General features: G+C 39.4%; 1 pseudogene; it reads left to right on the top strand.

Annotated features, from left to right (window-relative positions):
- The first annotated feature begins 1,708 nt into the window (after positions 1-1,708).
- On the top strand, positions 1,709-1,809 carry LOC127686484 (uncharacterized; annotated as a pseudogene).
- The last annotated feature ends 11,056 nt before the right edge of the window (positions 1,810-12,865 follow it).

The raw sequence follows: 12,865 nt of genomic DNA, 5'->3' as shown, positions 1-12,865 counted from the left end.
CAATTGGAGGTCAGCATGCAGAAGAATGCGAATTGATCCATTCTTATCTCCCTGTACTAAGCTCAACTCCAAGTGGATCAAGGACCTCCCCATAAAAACCTGACACACTGAAACTAATAGAAAAGAAACTGGGGAAGACCCCTGAGGACATGGGCACAGGGGAATGTTCCTGAATAGAACACCAATAGCTTATGCTCTAAAATCAAGAATAGACAAATGGGACCTCATAAAATTACAAAGTTTCTGTAAGGCAAAGGACACTGTCAAAATGACAAAATGTCAACCAACAGATTGGGAAAGGATCTTCACCAACCCTAAATCTGACAGAGGGCTAATAGCTAATATATACAGAGAACTCAAGAAGGTAGAACCTAGAGAACCAAATAACCCCATTAAAAAGTGGGGTACCAAACTAAACAAAGATTTTTCACATGAAGAACTTCGGAGAGCTGAGAAACACCTTAAGAAATGTTCAACATCATTAATCATTAGGGAAATGCAAATCAAAACAACCCTGAGATTTCACCTCACACCAGTCAGAATGGCTAAGGTCAAAAACTCAGGAGACAGCAGGTGCTGGTGAGGATGTGGAGAAAGAGGAACACTCCTCCACTGCTGGTGGGATTGTAAGATGGTGCAACCACTTTGGAAATCAGCCTGGCGGTGCCTCAGAAAACTGGGCCTGGCACTTCCAGAGGACCCTGCTATGCTAACTGCTGGGCATATACCCAGAGGATTCCCCAGCATGTAATAAGGACACATGCTCCACTATGTTCATAGCAGCCCTATTTGTAGTAGCCAGAAGCTGGAAACAATCCAGGTGTCCTTCAACAGAGGAATGGATGCAAAAAATGTGGTATATTTACACAATGGAGTACTATTCAGCCATTAGAAACAATGAATTCATGAAATTCGTTGACAAATGGATGGAGCTGGAGAACATCATACTAAGTGAGGTAACCAAGTCTCAAAAGATCAGTCATGGTATGCACTCACTGATAAGTGGATAATAACCTAGAAACTTGGAATACCCAAGAAATAATCCACATATTAAATGATGTCCAAAAAGAATAGAGGAGTGGCCCCTGGTTCTGGAAAGACTCAGTGCAACAGTATAGGGGAATACCAGAACAGGGAAGTGGGAAGGAGTTGATGGAGGAACAGGGGGAGGGAAGAGGGCTTATGGGACTTTGGGGGAGTGGGGAGCCAGAAAAGGGGAAATCATTTGAAATGTAAATAAAGAATATAACGAATTAAAAAAAGAAAGAAAAAATACTAAGGAAGAAACAGATATGTGACAAGATCTAAATTCAATGGTTTATACTGTCTTATGTGATATACTAGGAAAGGTAGGCAACTTACAAGAAAAGATAGATAATTCAAAAATATGTGAAATTCCTTATTTCCCCCACACCCGAACAAACAAAAACAAAATGACAATAAGCACAAACAACAAAAAAGAAGGAAAAAAAGCCAAGTCTGTAGTGACTTAAATTATAGCAATGAATGCTTCTGATAGGATTCTCTGTCAATTTGATATAGATGAGAAAAGAATCAGTAATCGTGAAAATATGTCAATCAAAACTTTCTGATAAATAGAAAACTTCTGAAAAACAAAGAGAAGAAGAAATTAAGAAAAAAGAAATAAGGCCTTTGGACAGTAAAATCTAACATACATTTAATAGGACTTTTGAAGGTAAAGAAAAACTTGCTTTGGCGGCACATATATTAAAATTGAAATGATAGAGTATATTAGCATGGCCTCTGTGCAAGGATGACACAATAATTCATGAAACGTTCCATATTTTTTAAAGGAGAAAGTGGGGAAGAACACTTAACACATGTGCACAGAGGAACATTTCCTGCACAGAACACTAGTGGCTTATGCTCTAAGAACAAGAATAGACAAATGGGACCTCATAAAACTGCCAAGCTTCTGGAAGGCAAAGGACACTGTCAATAGGACAGAATGGCAACCAACAGATTGGGAAAAGATCTTTACCAATCCTACATCCAATAGAGGGCTAATATCCAATGTATAAAAAGAACTCAAGAAGTTAGACTCCAGAATGTCAAATAACCCTATTAAAAATGGGGTATGGAGCTAAACAGGGAATTTTCAACTGAGAAAACTTGAATGGCTCTGAAGCACCTAAAGAAATGTTCAGCATCTTTAGTTATCAGGGAAATGCAAACCAAAACAGCCCTGAGATTCCACCTCACACCAGTCAGAATGGCTAAGATGAAAAAATCAGGGGATAGCAGATGCTACAGAGGATGTGGAAAAAGTAACACTTCTCCATTGCAAGCTGGTAAAACCACTCTGGAACTCAGTTTGGCATTTCCTCAGAAAACTGGACATAGTACTACCTAAGGACCCAGCTATACCACTCCTGCGCAATACCCAGAAGATGTTCCAACATTCACATGTTCCACTATGTTAATAGCAGCCTTATTTATAATAGCCAGAAGCTAGAAAGAACCCAGATGTCCTTCAACAGAGGAATGGATACAGAAATTGTGATGTATTTACACAGTGGAGCACTGTTCAGCTATTAAAAACAATGAAATTCTTAGGCAAATAGATGGAACTAGAAAGTGTCTTCCTAGGTGAGGTAACCCAATCACAAAAGAACACACATGGTATGCATTCACTAAGTGGATATTAGCCCAAAAGCTCAGAATAAACATGTTATGATTCACAAACCACAGGAAGCTCAAGAAGAAGGAAGACCAAAGTAGGGATGCTTTGGTTCCTCTGAGAAAGGGAACAAAATATTCATAGGAACAACTATGGAGACAAAGTATGGAGGAGCCTGAAGGAAAGGCCACCCAGAAATTGTCCTACCTGGAGATTCATCCTATAAACAGTTACCAAACACCAAAACTACTATGGATGACAAGAAGTGCATACTCAAAGGAGCCTGTTACAGTTGTCTTTTGAAGAGGCCCTGCCAGAGCCTTACAAATACAGAGGTGAATACTAGCAGCCAACCATTGGACTAAGCACCGGTTTCACAATGGAGGAGTTGGAGGGCAGACTAGAGGAGTTGGGGGGAGGGGTGGGGAAATGGGATGGGGGGAATGTGGGGGTGGGGGAATATGGGAGGGGTAGGGCTGGGGGGTGGGAGGCTTGCACCCCATGGGCAGAAAAAAATGATGTTGGCCAACCAGATGCCGCAGGGTTCCCATGGACTAAGCCATCAACCAAGGGGTACACATAGTTCCAGCCAAAAGAGTGGCAGAGGAATGCCTTGTTGGGCATCTGTGGGAAGAGAGGTCCTTGGTTCTATGAAGGCTCAATAGAGAGAGGCCCCAGTGTGGGGAAATTGACTGGGGGTTGTGGGAGTGGGTTGGGTGGAGGAGCATATTCTTGGAGGCAGGGTGTGGGAGGATGGGCAGGGGATTTTTAGGGAGTGGGGAAACCGGGAATGAGTAAAACATTTGAAGTGTAAATGAAGAATAAATTTGATAAAAAAAATCAAAAAATAAAAAACGAAAAGAAAAACTAGAGCAGAATATTTTGATTAAGAAATCAAAGCAGACAATAAATTTCAGATTTGATATGCATGAAACACCAAGTAGAAAAACATAAATGAAACAAAATAGAATGTGTTTCTCAAAACTATGTTATACAAAGTACAAAAATTAAGGCTAAGAAAAAAATCTTAAGGCAAGTTAGAGAAGATTAAAACATATTATCTACAAAGAAACTAAGTACATGAATTACATTAAATATTTTCTTTGGAACTAGTAAGCAAGACAATTACAGAATAAAACATTTAACAGTTTAAAAAAAATAAAACCACAATATTTTGTCCAATACATCTCAGGCATAGAAGATACAATACATCAGTCAAAGAAAATGTTAAAGCTAAAAAATTCCTAACAGAAAATCCAGAAAATCTGGGATACCATGAGAATACCTAAGCTAAGAATAATAGGAACAGAAGAAAGTGAAGAGTCCCAGCTTTCAGGCCTAGAAAATATATTCAACAAAGTATTTTTTTCAGTGAACTTTCCCAAACTAAAGAGACACACAAACATACAAGAAGCTTATAGAACAGCCATTAGCATGGAAGAGAAAATCCTCCCAACATATAATACTCAAAACACAAAATCTACAGAACAAGGAAAGAATATTAAAAGTGGCAAGGGAGAAAGGGCAGGTAAATACAAAGGCAGGCATGAGAATTATTCCTCACATCTCAACAGAGAGTCTAAAATCTAGAAGAGCCTAGATAGGTATCTTGTAATCTCTAAAAAAACCACAAATGCCAACTTTCACTACTATACCCAGCAAAACTGCAAATCATTATAGATGGAGAAAACAAGATATTTCAAGACAAATCTAAATTTTAATGATATCTCTCCACAAATTCAGCCCTCCAGAAAATACTAGAAGAAAAACTTCAACCCAAGGAATTACATTCAGGAAAACGCAGGAAATAATTAATTCCATACTAACAAAAACAAGGGAAGCACACATAAACACACACACACACACACACACACACCAAAGGACTCCATTTCCCAATAAAAAAGGTACAGACTAACAAAACAGATGCAAAAACATTCTTCTCATTCTGTAGCATACAAGAAACAGACTTCATCAATAAAAATAATCATTACCTCAGAGTAAATGGCTAGAAAGTTTTCTTTTCTTTTTTTTTTTTAATATGTCATCATGTATTGTTACATGGCATTTTTATTGATATATTTATTTACATTTCAAATGATTTCCCCTTTTCTGGACCCCCACTCCCCGAAAGTCCCATCAGTCCCCTTCCCTCCCCCTGTTTTCCCACCCAACCCTTCCAACTTCCCTGTTCTGATTTTGCTCTATACTGCTTCGCTGAGTCTTTCCAGAACAAGGGGCCACTCCTCCGTTCTTCTTGTACCTCATTTGATGTGTGGATTATGTTTTGGGTATTCCAGTTTTCTAGGTTAATATCCACCTGTTAGTGAGTGCATACCATGATTCATCTTTTGAGTCTGGGTTACCTCACTTAGTATGATGTTCTCCAGCTCCATCCATTTGCCTAAGAATTTCATGAATTCATTGTTTCTAGTGGCTGAATAGTACTCCATTGTGTATATAAACAACATTTTTTGCATCCACACTTCTGTTGAGGGATACCTGGGTTCTTTCCAGCATCTGGAAATTATAAATAGGGCTGCTATGAACATAGGAGAGCATGTATCCTTATTACATGGTGCGGAATCCTCTGGGTATATGCCCAGGAGTGGTATAGCAGGATCTTCTGGAAGTGAGGTGCCCAGTTTTCGGAGGAACCGCCAGACTGATTTCCAGAGTGGTTGTACCAATTTGCAACCCCACCAGCAGTGGAGGAGTGTTCCTCTTTCTCCACATCCTCTCCAACACCTGCTGTCTCCTGAATTTTTAATCTTAGCCATTCTGACTGGTTTAAGGTGAAATCTCAGGGTTGTTTTGATTTGCATTTCCCTAATAACTAATGAAGTTGAGCATTTTTTAAGATGCTTCTCTGCCATCCGAAGTTCTTCAGGTGAGAATTCTTTGTTTAACTCTGTACCCCATTTTTTAATAGGGTTGTTTGGTTTTCTGGAGTCTAACTTCTTGAGTTCTTTATATATATTGGGTATTAGCCCTCTATCTGATGTAGGATTGGTGAAGATCTTTTCCCAATTTGTTGGTTTCTGATTTGTCCTTTTGATGGTGTCCTTTGCCTTACAGAAAATTTGTAATTTTATGATGTCCCATTTGCCAATTCTTGATCTTAGAGCATATGCTATTGGTGTTCTGTTCAGAAACTTTCTCCCTGTACCGATGTCCCCAGTTTCTTTTCTATTAGCTTCAGAGTGTCTGGCTTTATGTGGAGGTCCTTGTTTCATTTGGATTTGAGCATAGTATAAGAAGACAAGGATGGATCAATTCACATTCTTCTGCATGCTGGCCTCCAGTTGAACCAGCACCATTTGTTGAAAAGGCTATGTTTGTTCCATTGGATGTTTTCAGCCCCGTTGTCGGGGATCAAGTGGCCATGGGTGTGTGGGTTCATTTCTGGATCTTCAATCCTGTTCCATTGATCTGCCTGCCTGTCACTGTACCAATACCATGCAGTTTTTAACATTATTGCTCTGTAGTATTGCTTGAGGTCAGGGATACTCTTCCCCCAGAATTTCTTTTGTTGCTGAGAATAGTTTTAGCTATCCTGGGTTTTTTGTTATTCCAGATGAATTTGAGAATTGCTCTTTCTAACTCAGTGAAGAATTGAGTTGGGATTTTGATGGGTATTGCATGGAATCTGTACATTGCTTTTGGCAAAATGGCCATTTTAACTATATTGATCCTGCCGATCCATGAGCATCGGAGGTTTTCCCATTTTTTGAGGTCTTCTTCCATTTCCTTCTTCAGAGTTTTGAAGTTCTTGTCATACAGATCTTTCACATGTTTGGTAAGAGTCACCCCAAGGTACTTTATACTGTTTGTGGCTATTGTGAAGGGTGTCATTTCCCTAATATCTTTCTCAGCCTGCTTATCCTTTGAGTATAGGAAGGCCACTGATTTGCTTGAGTTCATTTTATAACCTGCTACTTTGCTGAAGTTGTTTATCAGCTGTAGGAGTTCTCTAGTGGAGTTTTTTGGGTCACTTAGGTAGACTATCATGTCATCTGCAAATAATGATAGTTTGACTTCTTCCTTTCCAATTTGTATCCCTTTGACCTACTTATGTTTTTGAATTGCCAGAGCTAGTACCTCAAGTACAATATTGAAAAGATAAGGAGAAAGGGGGCAGACCTGTCTAGTCCCTGATTTTAGTGGGATTGCTTCAAGTTTCTCTCCATTTAGTTTGATGCTGGCTACCGGTTTGCTTTATATTGCTTTTACTATGTTTAGGTATGGGCCTTGAATTCCTGTTCTTTCCAAGACTTTAAGCATGAAAGGATGCTGAATTTTGTCAAATGCTTTTTCAGCATCCAATGAAATGGCCATGTGGTTTTTTTCTTTGAGTTTGTTTATGTAGTGGATTGCATTGATGGATTTCTGTATATTGAACCAACCCTGCATCCCTGGGATAAAGCCTACTTGATCATGGTGGATGATTGTTTTGATGTGTTCTTGGATTCAGTTGGCAAGAATTTTATTGAGTATTTTTGCATCGATGTTCATAAGGGAGATTGGTCTGAAGTTTTCTTTCTTTGTTGGATCTTTGTGTGGTTTTGGTATCAGCGTAATTGTGGCTTCGTAGAAGGAATTGGGTAGTGTTCCTTCTGTTTTTATTTTGTGGAATAGTTTGAAGAGTATTGGTGTTAGGTCTTCCTTGAAGGTCTGATAGAATTCTGCACTGAAACCATCTGGTCCTGTGCTTTTTTTGGTTGGAAGACTTTCTATGACCCCTTCTATTTCTTTAGGGGTTATGGGACTGTTTAGATGATCTATTTGGTCCTGATTTAATTTTGGTATTTGGTATCTGTCAAGGAAATTGTCCATTTCCTCCAGATTCTCCAGTTGTGTTGAGTATAGGCTTTTGTAGTAGGATCTGATGATTTTTTGGATTTCCTCAGTTTCTGTTGTAATATCTCCCTTTTCATTTCTAAGTTTGTTAATTTGGATACTTTCTCTGTGCCCTTTGGTCAGTCTGGCCAAGGGTTTATCTATCTTGTTGATTTTCTCAAAGAACCAGCTCCTGGACTCGTTGATTCTTTGTATGGTTCTCTTTGTTTCCACTTGATTGATTTCAGCCCTGAGTTTGATGATTTCCTGTCTTCTACTCCTCCTGGGTGAAATAGCTTCTTTTTGTTCCAGGGCTTTCAGGTGTGTCATTAAGCTGCCAGTATATGCTCTCTCCATTTTCTTTTTGGAGGCACTCAGGGCTATGAGTTTTCCCCTTAGCACTGCTTTCATTGTGTCCCAAAGATTTGGGTATGTTGTGCCTTCCTTTTCATTAAATTCTAAAAAGTCTCTGATTTCTTTATTTCTTCTTTGGCCAAGGTGTCATTGAGTATAGTATTGTTCAGCCTCCACATGTATGTGGGCTTTCTGTTGTTTTTGTTGCTATTGAAAACCACTCTTACACCATAGTGATCTGATAGGAGGCATGGGATTAGTTCAATCTTCTTGTATTTGTTGAAGTCTGTCTTGTGACCAATTATATGGTTGATTTTGGAGAAGGTACCATGAGGTGCTGAGAAAAAAGGTATATTCTTTTGCTTTAGGGTAAAATGTTCTATAAATATCAGTCAAATCCAATTGGTCCAAAGCTTCAATTAGTTTTACTGTGTCCCTGTTTAGTTTTTGTTTTCCTGATCGGTCCATTGAGGAGAGTGGAGTGTTGAAGTCCCCCACAATTATTGTGTTAGGTGCAATGTGTGCTTTGAGCTTTAGTAAAGTTTCTTTTACGAATGAGGGTGCCCTTGCATTTGGAGCATAGATGTTCAGGATTGAGAGTTCTTCTTGGTGGATTTTTCCTTTGACTATCAAGAAGTGTCCCTCAGTGTCTCTTTTGATGACTTTAGGTTGAAAGTCAATTTTATCTGATATTAGAATGGCTACTCTGGCTCGTTTCTCGAGACTATTGGCTTGTAAAATTGTCTTCCAGCCTTTTACTCTAAGGTAGTTTTTGTCTTTGACATTTAGGTGTGTTTCCTGTATGCAGCAAAATGTAGGGTCCTGTTTCCTTATCCAGTCTGTTAGTCTATGTCTTTTTATTGGGGAATTGACTCCATTGATATTAAGAGATATTAAGGAATAGAGATTATTACTTCCTGTCATTTTTGATGTTATTTTTATATTTGAGTGATTATCTTCTTTTGGGTTTGATGAAGGCAAGTTACTATCTTACTTTTTCCAGGGTGTAGTTTCCCTCCTTGTATTGGAGTTTTCCTCCTATTATTCTTTGTAGAGCTGGGTTTGTGGAAAGATATTGTGTAAATTTTGTTTTGTCATGGAATGTCTTGGTTTCTCCATCTATTGTGATTGAGAGTTTTGCTGGGTATAGTAGTCTTGGCTGACATTTGTGTTCTCTTAGAGTCTGCATGAGATCTGCCCAGGATCTTCTAGCTTTCATGGTCTCTGGTGAGAAGTCTGGTGTGATTCTGATAGGTCTTCCTTTATATGTTACTTGGCCTTTTTCTCTTACTGCCTTTAATATTCTTTCTTTGTTTATTGCATTTGGGGTTTTAATTATTATGTGGTGAGAGGTATTTCTGCTCAGATCCAGTCTGTTTGGAGTTCTGTAGGTTTCTTGTATATTCATAGGCATCTCTCTCTTTAAGTTGGGAAAGTTTTCTTCCATAATTTTGTTAAAGATATTTGCTGGCCCTTTCAGTTGTAAATCTTCACTCTCATCTATACCTATAATCCTTAGGTTTGGTCTTCTCATTGTATCCTGGATTTCCTGGATGTTCTGGGATACAAGCTTTTTGCATTTTGCATTTTCTTTGACTGTTGAGTCAATGGTTTCTATGCTATCTTCGGCATCTGAAATACTTTCTTCCATCTCTTGTATTCTGTTGTTTATATTTGCATCTATGGTCCCTGATTTCTTCTCAAGGTTTTCTATCTCCCAAGTTGTCTCCCTTTGTGATTTCTTAGTTGTTTCTACTTCTGTTTTTAGATCCAGGATGGTTTTGCTCAGTTCCATCATTTGTTTGTTTGTGTTTTCCTGTAATTCTTTAAGAGATTTTTGTGTTTCCTCTTTCATGACTTCTGCCTCTTGACTCAAGTTCTCCTGCATTTCTTTAAGGTTTTTTTTTTTTTTTTTTTTTTTTTTGCGTTTCTTCTTTTGGCTTCTATCTCTTGAGCCTTATTCTCCTGCATTTCTTTAAGTGATTTTTCTGTTTCCATTATACGGGTTTCTAGCTTATTCATGTTCCCCTGTATTTCTTTAAGAGATTCATTTATGTCCTTTTTGTGTTCTTCTAGCAGCATCATGATCAGTGATTTTAAATCCAAATCTTGTTTCTTTGGTGTGTTGGCATAAGCAGGACTTGCTGATGTTGGAGAGTTTGGTTCAGATGCTGCCATATTGCCTAGATTTCTGTTAGTAACGTTCCTGTGTTTGCCCGTTGCCATCTTGTTCTCTGGAGTTAGTTGGTCTTGTCCCTGGCTGGTGTTTGGGCCTCCTGAGGGGCTCTGGGGCTATTACTGCAACACTATATGGCTGGGTTTCCCCTGTAGCAGATTGCTGATGTGCTGACCTCCTCTTGGGTGCCCTTGCAGCTCTAGTGTGCTTTGCCCCAGATTGTGTCTGTGAACTCGTTTGCACCTTTAGGGAGTGCTGATGGTATATGCTGCCAGGACCTTTTCCAAGTGCTGATCTCTCTGCTGGGCAGCCGATCTCCCAACCGGGTTGGTGCACACAAGGCTAGCCTGGCTGCTCAGGCCCTGGGTCCAGGTAAAAGCCTGGGAGGCCAAGGTCGGAGCAAAGTTTCCCTCGGGCTATGACTGTTAATTGGGTCTGTCAGGTGGCCAGAATGGCGGGCGTGTGTGCTCGCGCTCCCTGAAAGTGCCCGGAGAGTCTGCTGGGCTAACAACCTCCTGGGCGGGTTGACACACAGATGGCCCACCAAGCCGCCCAGTTCTTGGGGTCAGTCCAGGGCCTGTTGGGGCCCAGACCTCCACTTTGTTAGCCTCAGGCTATGCCTGTTACCGGCTTTGCCTGCTAGAGCTCTCTGGCGTCCTGTAGGCAAAATGGCGGCGCCGGTGTGGGCAAAATAACCTTCTTGCTGGGTTGGCACCCTGATGGCCCCCCGAACAGCCCAGGGCCTGGGTGCAGGCCAATGCCCATCGGGCTTAGACCCCCGAGATTTTGGCCTCGGGTTATGTTTGTGTACCTCAGTCTGTCTGATCTCTCTGGAGTCCAAAACCAAGATGGAGGTGAGTCTCCCCTGATTGGCAGGAGGCAGAGTTCTGAAGTGGCTTCTGTGCGGTGAAAGGCACCATAAATCCACAGCTGCTTGTAGCCCGGCTGGCCAGCAAAGGTCAGTGGTCGTGGGCGCAGGGCCTAACTGGACCCTGTGTTGCCTTGGTTCCACTGCTGATGGCCCTTCAGGTGGACCAGCCACTGCTGCACTCGCTAGAAAGTTTTCTAAGCAAAGAGACCCAAGAAGTAAGCTAAAGTAGCCATTTTAATATCTAATAAAATAGACTTTCAACCAAAATTAACCAAAAGAGATAGGAAATGATAATTCATACTCATCAAAGGAAAAATCTACCAAAATGTTATCACAATTCTGAACATCTGTGCCCGAAATACAATAGCACACACATTTGTAAAAGAAATATTGCTAAAGATTAAATCACACATCAAACACCACAAAATAAGAATGGGACACTCCAACACACCACTCTCACAAACTGACAGGTTTTCCAGACAAAAGCTAAACAGAGAAATATTGAAAATAACCAGCATTATGAATCAAATAGACCTAACAGAAATTACAGAATATTTCACCCACACACAAAAGTTTATACCTTCTTCCCAGCACCTCATGGATCTGGGATCATGGGAAAATTGACCATATAACTAATGCAATACTCCTCAAACTATTCCACAAAGTAAGCCTCAACAGATACCAAAAAATTGACCACCATGGATTAAAGCTGGACTTCAACAACAAAATAAACACAAGAAAGCCTACAGACTCAGGAAACTAAATAATCCTCTAATCAGTGATCACTTGGTCAGGGAAGAAATAAGGAAAGAAAATAAAGACCTTCTAGAATTCAGTGAAAATGAGGGCATCACATACCCAAATTTATGGTACACCATAAAAGCAGTACTAAGAGGAAAGTTCATAGCACTACATGCCTCTATAAAGAAATTAGAATACTCTCATTAGAATACCATAAATTTAAAAGTACACCTGAAAATCTAGAATAAAATGAAGCAAACACACCGAAAAGAAGTAGAAGGCAGGGAATAATCAAACTCGGGACTGAAATAAATCAATTAGAAATATAGAAAATAATACAAAGAATAATTGAATCTAAGAGCTAGTTCTTTGAGAAAAATCAACAAGATAGTCAAATCCTTAGCAAAATTAACTAAAAAGGCAGAGAGACAGTACCCACATAACAGAATCTGAAATGAAAAGGGAGATATAACATTAGACACTATGGAAATTCAAGAATCATTAGAATCTTCAGAAGCTTGTACTCCACAAAATTGGGAAATCTATATGAAATGGATGATTTTCTAGACAGATACCAATTACTGCTAAATCAAGATTAGGTAATCTACCTGAATAGCCCCATAACCCTTAAGGAAATATAAGCAATCATAAAAGTCTCCCAACCCAAAACAGCCCAGGGCCAGATGGTTTTAGTGCAGGATTCTACCTGACTTTCATAGAAGTGCTAATAGCAATACTCCTCAAGCTATTCCACAAAATAGAAACAGAAGAAACACTACTTAATTCATTCTAGAGGCCAGAATTACCCTGAAGCCTAAAACACAAAGCTCAACAAAGAAATAGAATTTCATATCAATTTGTCTTATGAATGTTGTGGTAAAAATATTCAATAAAATACTTGCAAATGGAATCTAAAACACATTTAAAAACATCCACCATGATCAAGTAGGCTTCATCCCAGAGATGCAGAAATGGTACAATGTAAAAAAATCCATCAACGTAATCCACCATATAAACAAACTGAAGGAAAAAGATCACATGATCTAATTAGATGCTGAAAAAGCCTTTGACAAATCTTACATCCCTTCCTGTTAAAATTCTTAGAGATATCAGGGATGAACATTGTATACCTAAACATAATAAAAATCAATATACAGCAAACTAATAGCCAACATGAAATTAAATGGAGAGAAACTTAAAGCAGTTCAACTAAAATCAGGGACAAGACGAGGCAGCACATGATTCC

This window comes from Apodemus sylvaticus, chromosome 5 (genome assembly GCF_947179515.1).
Source record: "Apodemus sylvaticus chromosome 5, mApoSyl1.1, whole genome shotgun sequence".
In the NCBI taxonomy this organism is placed as follows: Eukaryota; Metazoa; Chordata; class Mammalia; order Rodentia; family Muridae; genus Apodemus; species Apodemus sylvaticus.
This window is presented reverse-complemented; position numbering and strand designations above follow the sequence as displayed.